The 21,207-nt window shown below is 45.9% G+C and overlaps 1 protein-coding gene across 1 annotated transcript in view; it reads left to right on the forward strand.

Annotated features, from left to right (window-relative positions):
* LOC126095621 (synaptotagmin-11) overlaps positions 1-21,207 on the forward strand; it is a 728,232-nt gene that overhangs the window by 462,085 nt on the left and 244,940 nt on the right. The window lies entirely within an intron of this gene.

Raw genomic sequence — 21,207 nt, forward strand, 5'->3', positions numbered from 1 at the left:
CTTTCGAGTATAAATAGCCAAATCAACTAAAAAATCGAGATCACTTCCACCCAGTGGGTGCTTCAAATGTAAAAATAGCCCGTTGGCAATGCCACAGCACAGCACTGTATACGTATGACAGTATTTCTTTTCAGCATATTATTATTGTTGTTGTAGTTGTTGTCGGTCCGAAGATCGGTTGGATGCAGCTCTCGATGCTACTTGCAAGGCTCTTCATCTCCGAATACCTGCTACAGCCTACATCCTTCTGAATCTGCTTACTATATTCATCTCTTGGTCACCCTCTACGAATCTCCCCCCCCCCCCCCAGTTCCCTCTAGTATACCTCCTTTAGTCAAACAGTACCACAAATTTCTGTTCTCCCTCATTTCTGTTCAGAACCTCATTTGTTACGTGATCCACCCATAGCCGGTCTACATTTTACATCCTCTCTAATTCGGCCATCATCGGCTATTTTTCTGCTCAAATAGCAAAACTGTTTCGTTTCGTAATCTAATTTCTTCAGCATCGTCTTTTTTAATTCTCCTACATTCCATTATCTTTGTTTTGCTTTTGTTGATGTTCAACTTACAGCCTGCTTTCAGGACACTGTCCACTACATTCATCTGCTCTTCCAAGTCATTTGCTGTCTCTGAAAGAATTAATGGTCATCAGAAAATCCCAAAGTTTTTTATTTCTTCTCTCTCAACTTTAGTTCCTACTCCAATTTTTTCTTTGATTTCCTTTATTGCTTGGTCAATGTATAGACTGAATAACATCGGGGGTGAGCTACAACCCTGTCTCACTCCCTTCTCAACCAATGCTTCCTTTCATGCCCCTCAGCTCGTATAATTGTCGTCTGATTTTTGTACAAGCTGTAAACAGCCTTTCGCTCGCTGTATTTTACCCTGATACCTTCAGAATCTTAAACGGAATATTCCAGTGAATATAGTCAAAATCTTTCTCTAACTCTGCAAGTGCTATAAACGTAGGTTTGTCTTTCCTTAACGTATCTTCCAACAGAATTCATAGGGTTAATAATGCCTCGCGTGTTCCTATATTTCTCCACGCATCAAACTGTTCTCCCACGAGGTCAGCTTCTACCATTTCCTTCATCTTCTGTAAAAAAATTCGTGCTAATATTTTGCAACCACGACTTATTAAACTGATAGTTCGGAATATTCACATTTGTTAGCACCTACTCTCTTTGGAATTGTTACATCCTTCTTGAAGTCTGAGGGTATTTCACCTGTATCCTACATCTTGAACACCAGATGGAATAGTTTTGTCATGTCTGGCTCCCCCCAAGGCTTTCAGCAGCTCTGGCGGAATGTCGTCTGCTTCAAAGGCCTTGTTGCAGCTTAGGCCTTTCAGTGCTCTGTCAAATTCTTGTTGCAGTGCCTTAGCACTCATCTCATCTTTACCTACGTCCTCTTGACTCTCCATAAAATTCCCTTCGAATTCATCTCCTTTGTATAGATTCTCTCTGGACTCCTTTCACATTTTGCTGTCCCTTCTTAGCTTAGTACTGGTTTTCCATCTCAGCTCTTGATATTAACACAGCTGCTTCTGTTTGACTCAATGACATATTTAATTCTCCTGTAGGCAGTACCTGTCTTTCGCCTAGTGACATATGCTTTTAAATCCTTACTTTTGTCACTAAGCAATTTTTTCAGCATATATTCACAACATAGTCATGTCGTGACCTTAGGCATTCCACACACACACACACACACACACACACAATACACACACAGACACATACACACACACACACACACACACACACACACACACACACACACACACACACACACAGGCGTGCTTGAAGGTTTATTGTAATGTTTTAATTGTCTCCTCTAAACATAAAGTTAAGTTATTAATTTTTTGTTTGTTTGTTGCAGGTATGTGTCTGCATTTTCTGAGCCACATTACCGTAACACGGCGCTAGAGAAGCTGAAACGACGTTTCGCAGCCCACTGATAAGGTGAAGTATGGTTCGGTAATTCAGATTCTGTGTAACGAGCGAGACAACGCTGCAAAAGTCCATGATGGGTGGCTGACAGAATACGGCAACCTTGCTCCATCTTGTAACTCGCTGATTAGTTTTTCCCAGACGCTTCCACCGTGGTCAAAGGAGTCTGAATGACGAAGATCTGTGTGGTGAACCGGGAATAGCGAGGGAAACGGAAACACTGGTGCTCGAAGACTGGCGCCTCACAATGCAGACTCTTGCACAAAAATTAAAAATCAGTCATACACCAATTTTCAACAGCGTGCAAGACGTACTGAACATGGCAAAATCTCTACCCGTTAAGTACTGTGGCTGTTCACATTTATTTAGAAAGCCCTCTGAACCGTGGCAGTCGCGGAAATATTCCAGGTGACAGACCAATCCATATGTCTTCTTCGTCACCTAAGCGCTACGGATGAATTTTCGGTGTATGACCCCGAGACAAATAGGAAAGTAAAGAGTGGAAACATATGGACTGATCAGCACCGAATATGATAAGACCTAACGATCACTGGGCAGTAGCGGAAATATTGCAGGTAACAGACCAATCCATATGTCTTCGTCACCTAAGAGCTATGGATGAATGCTCGGTGTATCTTTTTTTTGGGGGGGGGGGGGGGGGACTGCATGGTCAGGTGCTAACAAATTGTAAGAGACAAGGCCATACAGTAGCATACTACCGAAATCACCTGATTGAAGAGTGCAGTTGCACTCAATGGCCGGCCGGGGTAGCCGAGTGGTTCTAGGTGCTACAGTCTGGAACCGTGCGACCGCTACGGTCGCAGGTTCGAATCCTGCCTCGGGCATGGATGTGTGTGATGTCCTTAGGTTAGTTAGGTTTAAGTATTTCTAAGTTCTAGGGGACTGATGACCTCAGAAGTTAAGTCCCATAGTGCTCAGAGCCATTTGAACCATTTTTTTTTTCACTCAATGAGTTAGTGGTGTTGGTGTTGGTGTTGTTGTTGGTGGTGGTGGTGGTGGTGACATGTCGAATGGCCCAGTGAAAACACTGCTGGCAATAAAGAAAGTTTTATTCAATCTCACTATATGTTTAGTCGTGCTTGGCAAGGCAAAACACACCTTACTCTATAGACCCTGACTGGGACTGATGTATGAATGGCGTCTTCAATCCTTGTGAAAGATGCTGCATAGGTGTCCTGCACTACTGGTGTCAGGCCCGTGGGCCTCTGCATACCACGATCGTGAGTCAGCAGCGTGCTGTTTGCGAATCAGCCACGTTTCCTGGAACGACCCTCGGCTTTGCAAACATTCACAGCGACAGTGCGGAGACTGCTGTGTGCAGAATTCGCCCAACTGGACAGTGGATGGCTCTGAACTATGGCAGTAAGTCCCAAGATGGAGGGGGGGGGGGGGAGATGGAAGGGGACACAGTGCTGGTGGCAGTGGCTGCGCACAGCAGGTTGAGGATGCTGTGGCACTACGTCCCGTAGGAACTTAATGCTGGCGGCAAAAGGTGTAGCCCGATCTGGAACCGATGGCTGCCGCTGGCGATGTCCAGTCGTCTTGCTGCCCATCGGGGCACTGGAATCTTGGTGGTGCTGCTGGATTGTGGCGACTAGAGAGCTTCTGCCTCAAAATTCAGGGAAACACAGATCAGCCAGAAGATTAATACCACCGACCCACTATCGATAAAAATCCGTCCAGGCGATAGCAACGTCACATTGCGAAGAATGACTGCTAGTCAGAAACACGCACAGTGCCTGTAGTGCCAATGAGCGTGCTGGCCGTGTGTAGAATGGGAAAAGGCGCGCCATCTATCTGAGTTTGACCAAGGGCAGATTTCGATGGCCCAGAGGCTTCACACGAGCATTTCGGAAACTGCACTACTTGTCGGATGTTCGAGGAATGCTGTGGAGAGTGTCTTCAGCAGGTGGTGAAACCAAGATGAAACCATGTCCAGATGTCATGGATTGCATCATTATACACTCCTGTAAATGGAAAAAAGAACACATTGACACCGGTGTGTCAGACCCACCATACTTGCTCCGGACACTGCGAGAGGGCTGTACAAGCAACGATCACACGCACGGCACAGCGGACACACCAGGAACCGCGGTGTTGGCCGTCGAATGGCGCTAGCTGCGCAGCATTTGTACACCGCCGCCGTCAGTGTCAGCCAGTTTGCCGTGGCATACGGAGCTCCATCGCAGTCTTTAACACTGGTAGCATGCCGCGACAGCGTGGACGTGAACCGTATGTGCAGTTGACGGACTTTGAGCGAGGGCGTATAGTGGGCATGTGGGAGGCCGGGTGGACGTACCACCGAATTGCTCCACACGTGGGGCGTGAGGTCTCCACAGTACATCGATGTTGTCGCCAGTGATTGGCGGAAGGTGCACGTGCCCGTCGACCTGGGACCGGACCGCAGCGACGCACGGATGCACGCCAAGACCGTAGGATCCTACGCAGTGCCGTAGGGGACCGCACCGCCACTTCCCAGCAAATTAGGGACACTGTTGCTCCTGGGGTATCGGCGAGGACCATTCGCAACCGTCTCCATGAAGCTGGGCTACGGTCCCGCACACCGTTAGGCCGTCTTCCGCTCACGCCCCAACATCGTGCAGCCCGCCTCCAGTGGTGTCGCGACAGGCGTGAATGGAGGGACGAATGGAGACATGTCGTCTTCAGCGATGAGAGTCGCTTCTGCCTTGGTGCCAATGATGGTCGTATGCGTGTCTGGCGCCGTGCAGGTGAGCGCCACAATCAGGACTGCATACGACCGAGGCACACAGGGCCAACACCCGGCATCATGGTGTGGGGAGCGATCTCCTACACTGGCCGTACACCACTGGTGATCGTCGAGGGGACACTGAATAGTGCACGGTACATCCAAATCGTCATCGAACCCATCGTTCTACCATTCCTAGACCGGCAAGGGAACTTGCTGTTCCAACAGGACAGTGCACCTCCGCATGTATCCCGTGCCACCCAACGTGCTCTAGAAGGTGTAAGTCAACTACCCTGGCCAGCAAGATCTCCGGATCTGTCCCCCATTGAGCATGTTTGGGACTGGATGAAGCGTCGTCTCACGCGGTCTGCACGTCCAGCACGAACGCTGGTCCAACTGAGGCGCCAGATGGAAATGGCATGGCAAGCCGTTCCACAGGACTACATCCAGGATCTCTACGATCGTCTCCATGGGCGAATAGCAGCCTGCATTGCTGCGAAAGGTGGATATACACTGTACTAGTGCCGACATTGTGCATGCTCTGTTGCCTGTGTCTATGTGCCTGTGGTTCTGTCAGTGTGATCATGTGATGTATCTGACCCCAGGAATGTGTCAATAAAGTTTCCCCTTCCTGGGACAATGAATTCACGGTGTTCTTATTTCAATTTCCAGGAGTGTAGATGTCGCACGTCGTAGGCTTGGCAGACTGGTAAAAAAGAACAGGCTGCGAAATGTGGCGGAACTAATATCAGACTTTAATTCTGGGCAGAGTACAAGTGTGTCTGAACACACAGTGCACCGAACACTCCTGACGATCGGCCTCCACAGCCGACGACCCATGCATGTGCCAATGTTAACACCACAACATAAGCTACTGAAATGGACACGTGACCCTGGGCATTGGACATTGGTGCAGTGGCAGAGCGTTGCGTGGTCTGATGAATGCCGATACCTTCTCCTTCATGCCAATGGGAGGGCGTGAATCCGTCTTCCTCCAGGGGAACAGGTCCTTGACACTTGTATTGTGGGTCAGAGACAAGCTGGCGGCGTCTCCATTACGAGGTGCATTCAATTTCTAAGACCTCCGATTTTTTTTCTAATTAACTACTCACCCGAAATCGATGAAACTGGCGTTACTTCTCGACGTAATCGCCCTGCAGACGTACACATTTTTCACAACGCTGACGCCATGATTCCATGGCAGCGGCGAAGGCTTCTTTAGGAGTCTGTTTTGACCACTGGAAAATCGCTGAGGCAATAGCAGCACAGCTGGTGAATGTGCGGCCACGGAGAGTGTCTTTCATTGTTGGAAAAAGCCAAAAGTCACTAGGAGCCAGGTCAGGTGAGTAGGGAGCTTGAGGAATCACTTCAAAGTTGTTATCACGAAGAAACTGTTGCGTAACGTTAGCTCGATGTGCGGGTGCGTTGTCTTGGTGAAACAGCACACGCGCAGCCCTTCCCGGACGTTTTTGTTGCAGTGCAGGAAGGAATTTGTTCTTCAAAATATTTTCGTAGAATGCACCTGTTACCGTAGTGCCCTTTGGAACGCAATGGGTAAGGATTACGCCCTCGCTGTCCCAGAACATGGACACCGTCATTTTTTCAGCACTGGCGGTTATCCGAAATTTTTTTGGTGGCGGTGAATCTGTGTGCTTCCATTGAGCTGACTGGCGCTTTGTTTCTGGATTTAAAAATGGCATCCACGTCTCATCCATTGTCACAACCGACGAAAAGAAAGTCCCATTCCTGCTGTCGTTGCGCGTCAACATTTCTTGGCAACATGCCACACGGGCAGCCATATGGTCGTCCGTCAGCATTTGTGGCACCCACCTGAATGACACTTTTCGCATTTTCAGGTCGTCATGCAGGATTGGGTGCACAGAACCCACAGAAATGCCAACTCTGGAGGCGATCTGTTCAACAGTCATTCCGCGATCCCCCAAAACAATTCTCTCCACTTTCTTGATCATGTCGTCAGACCGGCTTGTGGGAGTCCAAGGTTGTTTCGGTTTGTTGTCACACGATGTTCTGCCTTCATTAAACTGTCGCACCCACGAACGCACTTTCGACACATCCATAACTCCATCACCACATGTCTCCTTCAACTGTCGATGAGTTTCAACTGGTTTCACACCACGCAAATTCAGAAAACGAATGATTGCACGCTGTTCAAGTAAGGAAAACGTCGCCATTTTAAGTATTTAAAACAGTTCTCATTCTCGCCTCTGGCGGTAAAATTCCATCTGCCGTACGGTGCTGGGACGTATTGACAATGAACGCGGCCTCATTTTAAAACAATGCGCATGTTTCTATCTCTTTCCAGTCCGGAGAAAAAGAATCGGAGGCCTTACAACTTGAATGCACCTCGTATGCTACCGGGCAGGTTCATGTGGGTATCCATGGATCCAGTAAAGCTCTTGCAATGCACCATGATGGCCGAGGTGTATCGTACACTGTATTTAGACCTCGTACAACCCTTCATGACGATCACGTTTCCCGAGGGCAGTGGCATTTTTCAACAAGACAATGCGGCATGTCACAAGGTCAGGGGTGTAATGGAGTTGTTCCCAACCCGATCAGTCTCATCTGGGATGGAATGAACGTGGCATCAGAGCTCATCGCCCCCCTCCCCAGAATTCAATTAGGTGACTTGTCTGCATAGATGTGGTGCCAACTCCCTCCAACGACCTACCATGGCACGATGCATCACCACTGTTATGCGTGCCAAAGGTGGACATACCGGCTACTACGTAGGTGATTATAATGCTCTGGCTAACCATAATCGGTCCGATGTGCATTTGTTTCACTGAAACCTGCCATCTAGTCAAGTTGCCCACAGCAAGACAATTGCTCTGGTGCGATGACAGCGACCCTCCTGCTAAGGTTCTTACTGCTGCGTGGTGCAGTTTTCGCAGCTAGCCTCGTCTCACAGTATTTTTAAGTGCATGTTATTGTGATTCACATGTCGCCACATTGCGGCTGCTAATGCAGTACTTCACGGTAGATTCCTCACTACTGCTATTACATACTCTAAAAGACTTATTACTTTTGCTAATAGATTGGGCAGCGACCCTACATGATGGTGTGTAGTTGCTCCACGTCAACGACACAGCTCATTCTGCATCATACAGTCACATGTTCCAGCTTTTTGCTATCAGATTTTGCCTCATCCCTGTGTTCTCCGGAGATGGCACACAATAGCCTTTTTTCTTTCTCGGATGAAGAAATCATTGCATAGCACATATTTCCAGAATACCGAAAAGGTGGAACGTTATATTCTTTCATCACTGCCCAAACATATGTCGCAGTGGAGGTTAAGTAGGTAGAGAAAAACTACACACATCAAAAAAAGTTTTGCATCACCCCAGTTCCCAAAACTCCTGAAGATAGACATTGACTGTAGATATTGTATCACAGACACAGTCCTTTTTATTGTTCAGAGATGTCATTAAACCCGCCCAAAGATGCAAACAATCATGCATGAGCAGTTAGACGGAGGGGGTCTGACAGTCGATCAGTTCCAGTCATTCTACCAGGAAGTACGTACACGGCTCGTGTTATCTGGAGTTCAACCATGCCTAGACAGTCAGTACCGCGGTTCGATCGCGTCCGCATTGTTATTTTGTGCCAGGAAGGGCTCTGAACAAGGGAAGTGTCCATGCGTCTCCGAGTGAACCAAAGCGATGTTGTTCGGACATGGACGAGATACAGAGAGACAAGAACTGTCGATGACATGAATCACTCAGACCGCCCAAGGGCTACTACTGCAGTGGATGACCGCTACCTACGGATTATTGCTAGAAGGAATACTGACAACAACGCCACCATGTTGAATAATGCTTTTCGTGCAGCCACAGGATATCGTGTTACGATTCAAACTGTCCGGAATAGGCTGCATGATGCGCAACTTAACTCCCGACGTCCATGGCGAGGTCCATCTTTGCAAACACGATGCCACGCTGCGCGGTACAGGTGGGCCCAAAAACATGCAGAATAGACCTCTCAGGACTGTCATCGCATTCTCTTCACCGATGAGTTTCGCATATGCATTCAACCATCAAATCGTCGGATATGTGTTTGGAGGCAACCCGGTCTGGCTGAATGCCTTAGACACACTGTCCAGTGAGTACAGCAAGGTGGACGTTCCCTGCTGTTTTGGGGTGGCGTTGTGTTGGGCCGACGTACGCCGCTGGTGGTCATGAAAGGCGCCGTAATGGCTGTACGATACGTGAATGCCACCCTCCGACCGACAGTGCTACCATATCGGCAGCATACTGGCGAGGCCTTTGTCTTCATGGACGACAATTCGCGCCCCCATCGTGCATATTTTGTGAATTACTTCCTTCATGAGAAAGATATCGCTCGACTAGAGTGGCCAGCATGTTCTCCAGACATGAACCCTATCGAACATGCCTGGAACGGATTGAAAAGGGCTGTTTGTCAGGGATTTTCTCTGCCTCGTGATGGCTGGGTGTTGTGTGATGTCCTTAGGTTAGTTAGGTTTAAGTAGTTCTAAGTTCTAGGGGACTGATGACCATAGATGTTAAGTCCCATAGTGCTCAGAGCCATTTTTGAAAAGGGCTGTTTCTGGACGACGTGACCCACCAACCAGTCTGAAGGATCTACGCCGAATCACCGTTGAGGGGTGGGACGATCTGGACCAACAGTGCCTTGATGAACTTGTGAATACTATGCTACGACGAATACAGGCATGCGTCAATGCAAGAGGACGTGCTAATGGGTATTAGAGGTACCGGTGTCTACAGCAATCTGGACCACCACCTCTGAAGGGCTCGTTGTATGGTGATACAACATGCAATGTGTGGTTTTCATGAGCAATAAAAAGGGTGGAAATGATGTTTGTGTTTATCTCTATTCCAGTTTTCTGTACAGGTTCCGGAAATCTCGGAAACGAGGTGATGCAATACTTTTTATGATGTGTGTAGTACTGTGACCAAATTTCATACACGTACTCTGATTTTTTCAAGGTGACGAAACGTTATAACTATTCTACATACACTACTGGTCATTAAAATTCGTACACCAAGAAGAAATGCAGATGATAAACGGGTATTCATTGGACAAATATATTATACTAGAACTGACATGTGATAACATTATCACGCAATTTGGGTGCATAGATCCTGAGAAATAAGTACCCGGAACAACCCCCTCTGGCCGTAATAACAGCCTTGATACGCTTGGTCATTGAGTCAAACAGATCTTGGATGGCGTGTACAGGTACAGCTGCCCATGCAGCTTCAACACGATACCACAGTTCATCAAGAGTAGTGACTGGCGTACTGTGACGAGCCATTTGGTCGGCCACCATTGACCAGACGTTTTCAGTTGGTGAGAGATCTGGAGAATGTGCTGGTCAGGGCAGCAGTCGAACATTTCCTGTGTCCAGAAAGGCCCGTACAGGACTTGCAACGTGCGATCGTGCATTATCCTTCTGAAATGTAGGGTTTCGCAGGGATCGAATGAAGGGTAGAGCCACGGGTCGTAACACATCTGAAATGTAACGTCCACTGTTCAAAGTGCCGTCAATGCGAACAAGAGGTGACCGAGATGTGTAACTAATGGCACCCCACCCCATCACGCCGGATGATAACGCCAGTATGGCGATGACGAATACACGCTTACATGTGCGTTCACCGCGATGTCGCCAAACACGGATGCGACCATCATGATGCTGTAAACAGAATCTGGATTCATCCGAAAAAAAAACGTTTTGCCATTCGTGCATCCAGGTTCGTCGTTGAGTACACCATCGCAGGCGCTCCTGTCTGTGATGCAGCGTCAAGGGTAACTGTTCGTGCAGATGGTTGTTGTTTTGCAAACGTCCCCATCTGGTGACTCAGGGATCGAGACGTGGCTGCACGATCCGTTACAGCCATGCGGATAAGATGACTGTCATCTCGACTGCTAGTGATACGAGGCCGTTGGGATCCAGCAGGGCGTTCCGTATTACCCTCCTGAACCCACCGATTCCATATTCTGCTAACAGTCATTGGATCTCGACCAACGCGAGCAGCAATGTCGCGATACGATAAACCGCAATCGCGATAGGCTACAATCCGACCTTTATCAAGGTCGGAAACGTGATGGTACGCATTTCTCCTCCTTACACGAGGCATCACAACAACGTTTCACCAGACAACGCCGGTCAACTGCTGTTTGTGTATGAGAAATCGGTTGGAAACTTTCCTCATGTCAGCACGTTGTACGTCTCGCCACCGGCGCCAACTTTGTGTGAATGCTCTGAAAAGCTAATCATTTGCATATCACAGCATCTTCTTCCTGTCGGTTAAATTTGACGTATGTAGCACGTCATCTTCGTGGTGTAGCAATTTTAATGGCCAGTAGTATATACCTAACCATTATTACTAAAGAAAAGAAGGGTTCAAAAATGCGGCTAAAATTCAGCGCGAAGGGAGGTATATGTCATTACACAGAGTGTTTTTGTTAAGGGATGGTCTAAAAACTCGCATGTGATTTCTGTTCTGACGTAACCCCAAGTGCTGGAACGAAAATGAAGGCGAAAGAATAGAAGATGATGAAATGACATCGGCCAATGGTGGCCTGATTAGGTCCGCGCCACGACAGCAGCGGCCTCTACAGGATAATGTAAGCGCCGCTTCTGACAGCCTCGGCCGCGCAGTATCGGCTCAGTATGTACTCAGTATTCGGAAAGGATTAGAAATGCACACGGATAGGCCTAGCAGAGAACGCTACGATAGCAGTTAATAGTGATACACAAACTGCACGAACATTCTATATAGCAAAGGACTCTGATTTATGTTGCATATCGTCCATCGCTTGCGACACCATTGTAAATTGAAAGTTAAGTATTGTCAATCTTCTCATTGTAATAGGAACTATTAATGTTATTTGTTTGAATTGTTGTACAGCATTCTGAGAACGCAGCACACCCTGTGCGAGACGAGTAGCCAACACCCCACATTATCTCCACATGCTCTGCAGCAAGCAAGTTCAATAGCATAAGGAGTGGTCAAATGGAAACGAGGCAGATGGGAAGAAATTAAATAAACTGTTTATTATTTCGAAAGTAATAGCCATAACGGTTACTACATTTATCTCCCTGTGAGACCACACCGTCAATGCCTTCATGAAAAAATGTTTGCGGTTGGGCAGGCGTGCGCCTCTTTGTCCAAATCTAATTGGCGGCCACGCTTTCTTCAGTGCTGCAAAACTATCGCATGAGGAGAGATGGGGCCTGTATGAAGGATGTGTAAAGGCTCCCAGCGAAACTTATGCGGCGTTGTCGGAACAACCTTGGACTCCACGATACGCTTCACATCTTGCAAAGTGTCCACGTACAACACTGTGTTAATTGTGGCACCATGTTCCAGGAAGTCAATGAGCAGCAGGCCCTTGCAGTCAAAGAAAAAGATCGTCATAACTTTCCCGGATCTGGCGCATGGGACTGTGGGTTTTTTCGGTGCGGGTGAAACCATGTGCTTCCATTGTTGGCTCTGACGCTTGCTCTGGGCGACACCATATTTTATCTCACGCGGTGGTAGGGGGCAGGAAACGATATCAAAAAGTGGTTCAAATGGCACTGAGCACTATGGGACTTAACATCTGTGGTCATCAGTCCCCTAGACTTAGAACTACTTAAACCTAAGGACATCACACACATCCATGCCCGAGGCAGGATTCGAACCTGCGACCGTAGTGGTTGCGCGGTTCCGGACTGAAGCGCCTAGAACCGGGAAACGATATCCTTCAGCATGATAGCATTCCAGATGCTGCTGTGTTGGAGACGTTCTGTTCGATTTCTGCTCCTCCATCAGGCTGTGGGAAACGCATTGTTCACAGACTTTTCTGAATCTCATACGCTGCATCATGATGGCATGAGCCGTACTGATGCTCAACATGAGCCGAGTGTCTTCCCCCGGCAGTATTCACAGCAGCAATGATAGAAGGGGTTAAGCCACGACGAGCCTGTCCTGTCAGACCTTTGTCTCTGAGCGACACCCGACCTTTTCGAAATCGTTTATTCCACGCAAACACACGCACACACGTGACGTATTGTGTTCGCCATAGACAGCAAACATTCAGCCACGAATTTCATTTCCTGATACTCCTTCCGCAGCCAAATGCCGCACTAAACATCGCTGTTCTTTGTCTGCCTCCATAGTGAGCACACATGACTAGCTGCACTCACGTCGAGCACGTCTAAAACCAGGTTATCCAAGCAGCAAGAATTTTGCGCTGCGCGAACTGGTCAGATCGTTTTCCGTCGGTACGTAATCAAAACGTAATTACGTTGCGCATTTGTATTTTTCCAGAAAAAGAAACTGCAAGCGCCTTAAATATTCAGTCCACAAATGAAGAGTGCGAAGTACATTGCCCGGAGGCAGTTTTCTTATAATTTTTATGAATAATTTTTTATTATTTAGAAGAAATTCAGAGAAAAAATAAGTTTTTTACAAATCTGTAACACACAACAAAAACCTCAGCTACATCAACCTGTGAAGTGACAGGGCTGCAGACGACGTTTGAGACTGTCGTTGAGAGTTATTTGTTAAAGCTGGGGAAACCAGGTAAAGTTCCAATGCTGCGGGAATGCCCAGATGCATCAACAACAACAGACGGTCCATAAGAAGTGTTGTGGAAAGGCGGGAAATGCGGAGGAGTATAACCATTAGTTTAAGCAGTTTGAAGAAAGCCAAGGGTGTTCCATTTCGGGCGTCCAACGCGGAATTACAATAGAAAACTGTTCATTGTGCTCGGCAAACGGTAATGGGTCCCGCCGAGGTAGGCGTGATGAGAGCTTACGGACAAAGGAGGGATTAGCAGGAGTGAGCATCTGGCCTTAAGTGGTAGGCACTTAGAGTTAAAAGCCGAGAGAGCTGCTAACAGCTGCAGGTGTCCGAAGTTAAATGTTCGGTGGAAACACCAAGACTCTGAACAGAAAGAACACTCTAATAACTTAGAAAGAGACAAGGAATATTGATGCAGTACGCTTAAGGGTTATATGTGAGTTCAAGAAAGTCAGTGCTTTGTACACAGGCACCATCTGTTATTACAAGCATAACTAGACTCTATACCATAAACTTTTACACACTACAGGGTGACTTTTTCCACCCTGTACAAACTCAAGAGATTCATCGATATGAGGATACATAACAAAAAAGCTCTAATGAACTTATGCCCGAAAACTCATAGTTCCATGCTGGAGACCATTTATTCAATCATACTTTGTTACAGAGACTGCAGTCTCATACCCATCGTACCATGCAGCCACAGTAATAGTACACATGGTTTCCTCCTAGAGAGTGGTACTGTTCCTCATACGTCATTCCCTAGCGCCCCTTCCTGCCGCAGTAATTGGCAATGTTGTGTCCGATTCACTTCTCTTGATGACTCACCTTGTAGTGAATGTGATTCAGCGTTGAACACATTGGTCTCGAATTCGAAACGAGAGCTTGCCGACAAATGGCTCTGAGCACTATGGGACTTAACATCTGAGGTCATCAGTCCCCTAGAACTTAGAACTACTTAAACCTAACTAACCTAAGGACATCACATACGTCCATGCCCGAGGCAGGATTCGAACCTGCGACCGTAGCAGTCCCGCGGTTCCGGACTGCAGCGCCTAGAACCGCACGGCCACCGCGGCCGACGTCTAAGTGTGCCATACCAGAAAGTACTCCACACATACACTTATAAATGGAGATGTAATTGGTTATTAGTGTATTAAATTAATTTAACATATTAACCTTGTATAGGATATTTGACTGAAACTTCCATAACCACATGTCCTTGATTACGTAAATCATACGTCTATGTCCAAACGAATAGTAAGTACTGTCAGTAGACATGCTATCAAATAATGTTCCATAATTATAAAATTATTAATGTAGGAATGGTGGTCTAGTTACATTTACATTTCGAGTTCATTTTCATTCCATTTCAACTGCACACGATGTGTCAAAATATTGTAACAAGTGTGTTATGTACTGGGGAGTTACTTGAGATCCCATTGGCTAAAGATTGGTGACGTTGGTGGACGGGATGATGGTGAGATGCTCTCTTGGGAGATGCTGAAAAGTGCAAGAAAGGTTATGTTACGGGCATCAGACAGAGAGGGCTGGTTTGGTTTTTGTGATGTGAGAGAGGATGCTCGGTTATGACCATCAGAGGCTTGTGTTTTTCGCGATCGGGAGTGCAAGCAAATGATAGATTCCGAAGAAACAAAGGAAGATTGAGTGAACGTCCCGTCGACATCGAGGTCATCAGGGGCGAAGCACAAGCTCGGATCGTGCCAAGGGTGGTGAAGGAAATCGGCGTTGCCCTTTAAAGTAAACATCCCGGAATTTGCCTGGAGCGATTTAGAGAAATCACGGAAAACCTAAATCTGGATGGCCGTACGCTGTTTGGAACCACGTGCGACCTTGCTGGTCGACAAATTCTGAACAGTACGTTAATACAGTGATTTTCCTGATCTTTTATGTTTAACAATCTTTAATTCCCATTACGTGTCTATTCTCAGCCATTTGATCGCAGGATCACAAGTGTAATGGACTGACTGGTCACTGCCATATCAGGGCGTAAAGCAGACAGTGTACAGCCCGACCCCAAGACATCTACTAGCCAAGTTTTAAAGAACAGAGCCTTACATTAGCCCAAGGATGTTAAGTCGCAAAATACAAAACAATTTTGATAGATAATTAAGTTTTGAGAACATGTCCCTTGGAGAACAGCGATTTTTTTACGTAAGAACACGGATAGTCACAACCGCAGGAAACTTCTTTTTCATGAGGTTACCGGTTTCGGTCTGTTTTAGACCATCTTCAGTCCAACCACCATGATGGTAGACGGTGGTGCTGAAACGAGCAGGCGCTATGTCTCCACGGACGCTAACGGCGTTTCTTGCTTAATTTACGTAGATTCCTGTGAGTTTTCTAATACAAATAAAGTATGGAAGTTTACACAAAAAATTTTCTTGATCTGTATTATTTGTTTATTAGTACTGCTCATAATTAAGGTCATTTAATGAAAAACTGAGTGCTCGAGGGACAATGTCACTTGTTTCAGTAACTTCACTGAGAAATGTTGTAGGAACTTCTGTGGTGGACCTGGGGAACGGTGCTGATGAGTGTTGCGAGGGCGAATGACTTTCATTATAATTCATATCTGGTGGACTAGAATTGCATTGACGCTATCGATTTGACACTTCCATCTCTGTGACGAAACTGAAAACTTCAATTTTGGTCTGCGTGATGGGATCTGAACGATTTTTTTTCACGGTCATAGCCATGGTTTCGAACAACATCCGTATTTCATCCTCTTGTGGTGATGGTTTCGACGTTTCAGAAGGGCATCCGTTTCCTTGCTCTGTTTGGTCGCAGGCCGTTGGCATGTGTCTAAAAGAGGTGCTCCCGTTATTTGCTGAGATTCGGGGGAAAATTCTTCACACACAATGATTTCTGGACAGTCATCGGCATTGCTGCGGAGGCCTTTATTCGTATTTTCCATATTTTCAGTGGGCGGTATAAAAACTGGAAAAAGTGTTCCTTTGGGCTTCCCTTCATTCTAGAAATCGCAGCCTGCCGCAGTAGCTCGCTAAGTTTTTGTATCCGATTTTGCGATACCTGTTTCTTCTTTCCTCTGTGTTATGGCGTGATAGCAGATACCCTTCCATCGTCTTTTCTTCCTTTATTGCATTTCGATTTCCCTCCCGCCCCCCCCCCCCCACCAGAGCGAGGGCTGGGGGGGGGGGGGGCTGGCAGCAGCGTAATAAGCTGCTCTACAGCCTGCAGAAAAATTAAGAAACATAATGAGAATATAAACAAACAAGAAAAACAGGCGATGAAACAGTGACATTTTAAAAAACTGTAAAATGGCGGAAAGTTGTGGAATTTAAAATATAAAAAAACACTGCAGTGACAAATGCAGATGTAGATGCAAAATAACAGGCGCAATTAAAAAAACATGACGACAGTCTGGTTTCTGTTTGCACGAGATAAAATACACAACTAGCGATAGTATGTTGGTCGTTCACAACACTGATAGGGGACGCACAAAAAATGGTTCAAATAGCGCTGAGCACTATAGGACTTAACTTACTTGGTCATCAGTCCCCTAGAACTTAGAACTAATTAAACCTAACTAACTAAGGACGTCACACACATCCATGCCCGAGGCAGGATTCGAACCTGCGACCGTAGCGGTCGCACGGTTCCAGACTGTAGCGGCTAGAACCGCTCGGCCACTCCGACAGGCGGGGACGCACAAGGAATTTAATTACACCCTTTATAAAACGGAATTTAAAGCAAAATTCAAGTCACCATGACGTATAGAACATTCGTGCATAAAACATCGTCGCACACTGAATCATTACACGTGAAATATACGAACGAAAGTAAGTCTACATACGTCAAAAATATTGAAAGAAACTCATTAAACGGAAATGTGATGAATTATAAGGCTCGACTGTTCAGCTGGATTTATGTAAATCTGATTCTGCACCGTGTTTCGAAGGTTACTCATCTCACAAAGCCACGAACGTACCGCCTTAACATAAAAGTGCTCGCTAGAGTTCTGTAAATATTGTAACTACCACCACGTCAAGCCTTGCAATAGGAGCCACAGAGCAGGCATACGTTTACAGTACTATGCGAATGAACGATAGACTGAGTACAGTTCTACGTAAATCTTACTCAACTAGAACAGTGCCTTAGCCTATCTGAACCCATCGAGCATCAGCGAACGACTGGACCACGCTTTGCGCATTCAAAGCAAACGTTCTCCACTTGATCGTGTGTCGCGCCCGTCGCTGACTGGTTCACCGAAACCAGTGCCTCAAATAGTTTCCTCGTGGCATTCTGTTGAGAACATCAAAGAAAGCCATGCTCTCAAATTGCGATCGCTCAGAACAGAATACATCTCTGCAGAGAGTCTACGATGTAACAACACACGAAAGAAAATCAGTATAGAAAGTTATGATTGGGATTGGATTCTTCGGGGGGAGGAGACCAGACTGCGAGGTCATCGATCACATCGGATTAGGGAAGGACGGGGAAGGAAGTCGGCCGTGCCCTTTCATAACAACCATCCCGGCATCTGCCTGGAGCGATTTAGGGAAATCACAGAAAAACTAAATCAGGATGGCCGGACGCAGGATTGAACCGTCGTCCTCCCGAATGCGAGTCCAGTGTGCTAGCCACTGCGCCACCTCACACGGTGGAGAAAGTTGTGGATCTGACAGCAAACGTTCTGAAGGAATGTCACGAAGAATTGAGTGATGGAAAAAGTGCGTAAACAATTCGATTTATTGAGTGTCGGATAGCTTCTAACCTCGAATTGCACTGTGTTTGCCAGTGGTCTGTCACGACAATCACTCCGCTCTATCTGGGTTTTTCCAAGGAACTAGACAAGTTTCTACATTCATCAAGAAATCTGATTTGTCTAGCTTCGAATTAGCACTATTCGAATTTATTTGTAATTCTGTTCGAGATAATGACAGAATAATAATTTTCAGCTTTCTGGTAAGAGTAATTTAAACCGCTAATATTCCTTTTGACAATGTTGACTGGAATACAATCTTTTAATTCTGAAGTTATTAGGGTTAAAAATGGGGCAAAAACTATTCCCTGCAAACTGTAAAGAAAGTCAGTTGCAGTTCTAACAGACTAAAGACAGGGAAAGAAGAACTAGTTGGGAATATGTACACTCAGCAAGCAATAAGGGAAAGGAAGCACAAATTTGGGAAGGGATTATTGTTCAGAGAGAGTGAAATAAAAACTTTAAGGAAGTAAGGAAAGGACTTAAAAGAAAATATGAATGGATTAATAGTGTCCTAAAGTGAGTTTAGAGGGTGACAAATAGAGCATTTGGATGAAGTCGTTTTAAGCTAGATTAATCTGGGGGTGACATACGTCAGGAAATGAAATACTAAAAGTAGACGAGTTTTACTGTTTCAATACCAGAACAAATGAAGTCATCAGATACATATACATAAAACTGAGCATAAGTATGTGTATGTGCAAGAACTCCTCCTCTTAGGCCTCTGGACTGATGTGGGTCAAATCTTACACAAAAGCTCCTTGCCTTCAGGGAACCAGCGTAGGGGGGTTTATAATGCTCTAGATCTAATATTTATGGAAATCCGGACTTGTGTTTTTAAGAATCTGCCATGTAGGCTGCCCTGTACGACAGTTCTGTTGTGTGAGAATACTATCGACCTGCCTTATCGACCTGTTTTGCAGGGTAGCATACATATAGCCCCTGAAGTGTAAGCTGCCCAGCACAACAGGCTTGGTGCGTTGGAGTAGTATCTGCCTGATTTATCAGCCGGCTTTTGATGGCATCCTATATATGTCAGGAAAAAAAAGAGTTTTCAAAACAGTGGCATGTAGGCTTGCTGTATGGGAGGCATGTTGTGGGAGTAGTACAAGCCTGCATTAACGAACTGTTTTGCAGGGGCTGTAGACACAGAAGGGCATGCCTAGGGGGAGGTTGAGATGGTAGAGGAGGTGTTGGAGAGAGAGAGGGGTGGCAGGAGGGGATGGATAGAGATAGAGAGGGCGGAAGGAATGTACAGAGAGGGAGGGGGAGGAGAAGATGGACAGAGAGAAAGAGGGTGGAGGAGATAGAAAAAGGGGAGGAGATAGGCTGAGATGTGGGAGGAGAAGCTGGGTATATAGGGAGGTGATGAAGTGATAGACAGAGAGGGGGAGAGGAGGAGATGGACTAAGAGATGTGTCCATTATGTGTCATATACATGTATGCAGGTGAAGCCACAAGGAAAAGGTAGTTGGATATAAAATGTAGACTGATAAAACCAAGAAAAGTTTTCCTGAAGAAGTGAACCTGTCAATTCTCTTTGCTCAGCAAGTGGTGATCAAAGGGACCGCTGTGTCTAGAAGATATCCATGGATAGCAGTCACTTTGACTGGATCTCTGGTGGGATCCTTCCTACACGTCGATCAGAGGGCTGAAGAAGGCGTAACATAGAGCTGATACTTGTTGCTTGAATATAATGGAACTTTAGACAGCTGAAGGTGAGAATTTGTACCAAGGCTGGGAATCGAACCTAGGGTTCCTGCTTAGTAGGCAGGTGTGCTAGCAACTAAGCCACCTAGGCACAGCTGTTCGCACAACTGCACGGATTATCCTGGCATGCCTCGCTCCTTGGGCCAAATTATCATTGCCGGCCGAGTCTACTTTAAATTCCCCCCTAATACACGAACGAGGAAACTAATCAGAGTGAAAAAAAATCGTTAAACGAATTTGTTACCTACTCTGTAAACTAATTATTTGGAGTTGAGAGCAACTAAAGGTATAAATTAACTGAATTCTTCCTAGCTCAATAAAGATCCTATTATGAATAAAATTTTTGTTTTCAATAAACATATTAGAAGTGGTCAGCGATAATATATTGAAGTTATATAGTTCCTCTGCTTCTGGCTGAATGTGCTTTGAAACGACGTCAAAGAATCCTTGATATAGTCACGCAAAAACTGAGAAACTAAATGTCACAGAGTAGCTGGAATAGTGTTTCATGGAATGAATCAGGATCTGAGCACAAGGAAAGAAACAACATTACCAACAGTCGCAACACGTCGCAAATGAGTTCCGGTCACGTGCAGGATATATTGAGGTGTGCAAAGAAAAGCCTTAGAGCAATCGGAAAGACTGAGAAGATAGCACAGATCATGCGCAACGTGGCGGCAGAAGCGCAGTGACCCTAAACTGGTGGCTAGAAGGATGGGCGGCCGAAAAAATTCTGCTTTCCTGAACGTCGTAAATAACTTCTGATTTCAAAGACCGCGAACTCTAAGTGCCTTAACCTCAGGAGCAAGCTCACTGAGAGGGAAAAACAAGTAAACAAAACAGCGTTTTATACACAAATAAAACACGGTAACCAATAACTGTTGAGCATGTTTCTAATTATCACGATACATTTCGAAGAGAAATCTCCATCTTCGTGTGGTGCAACTTTAATTACTTCATTCGTGCTGTTCTCCGCCACTTCCGTTCAACAAAAATTCTGAATCAGTGGGAAGAAAATTATACTGCGACTTTTATAGCAGTGACTTTGAAAAATGTTGGAAAATATCAGATACTGTAAACTTAGTCTATAGTTATCACGTTTACTCTCTCAATGGCTGAAAACCTACACATAAAGAAGTCTCTTGGCAACTGGAAGTTCAAGGACCACGGAAAATGTGTGAATAAATGTGAGTTAGATTATCGAAAGTTTGACTGAAGACGAATAAAGGCAAAGAACCATTAAGGCCTACTCCCGCAAAAATAAATTGAATAAACATTATTGTAATTTCAATAACATCGGTTTTGCTGCCAAATGGAATCGGAAATTAAAAATCAATACTTAAATTAAAGGGAAGTTGCTTTTCTAGCCATTTGATGACATTTTATTTCCAGTCAAAGGCACATTCTTCCGAATATGCATGTTTTTGTTGTGGTCTTCAGTCCTGAGACTGGTTTGATGCAGCTCTCCATGCTAATCTATACTGTGCAAGCTCCT

The sequence above is a fragment of the Schistocerca cancellata genome, chromosome 8 (assembly GCF_023864275.1).
Source record: "Schistocerca cancellata isolate TAMUIC-IGC-003103 chromosome 8, iqSchCanc2.1, whole genome shotgun sequence".
NCBI classification, from domain to species: Eukaryota; Metazoa; Arthropoda; class Insecta; order Orthoptera; family Acrididae; genus Schistocerca; species Schistocerca cancellata.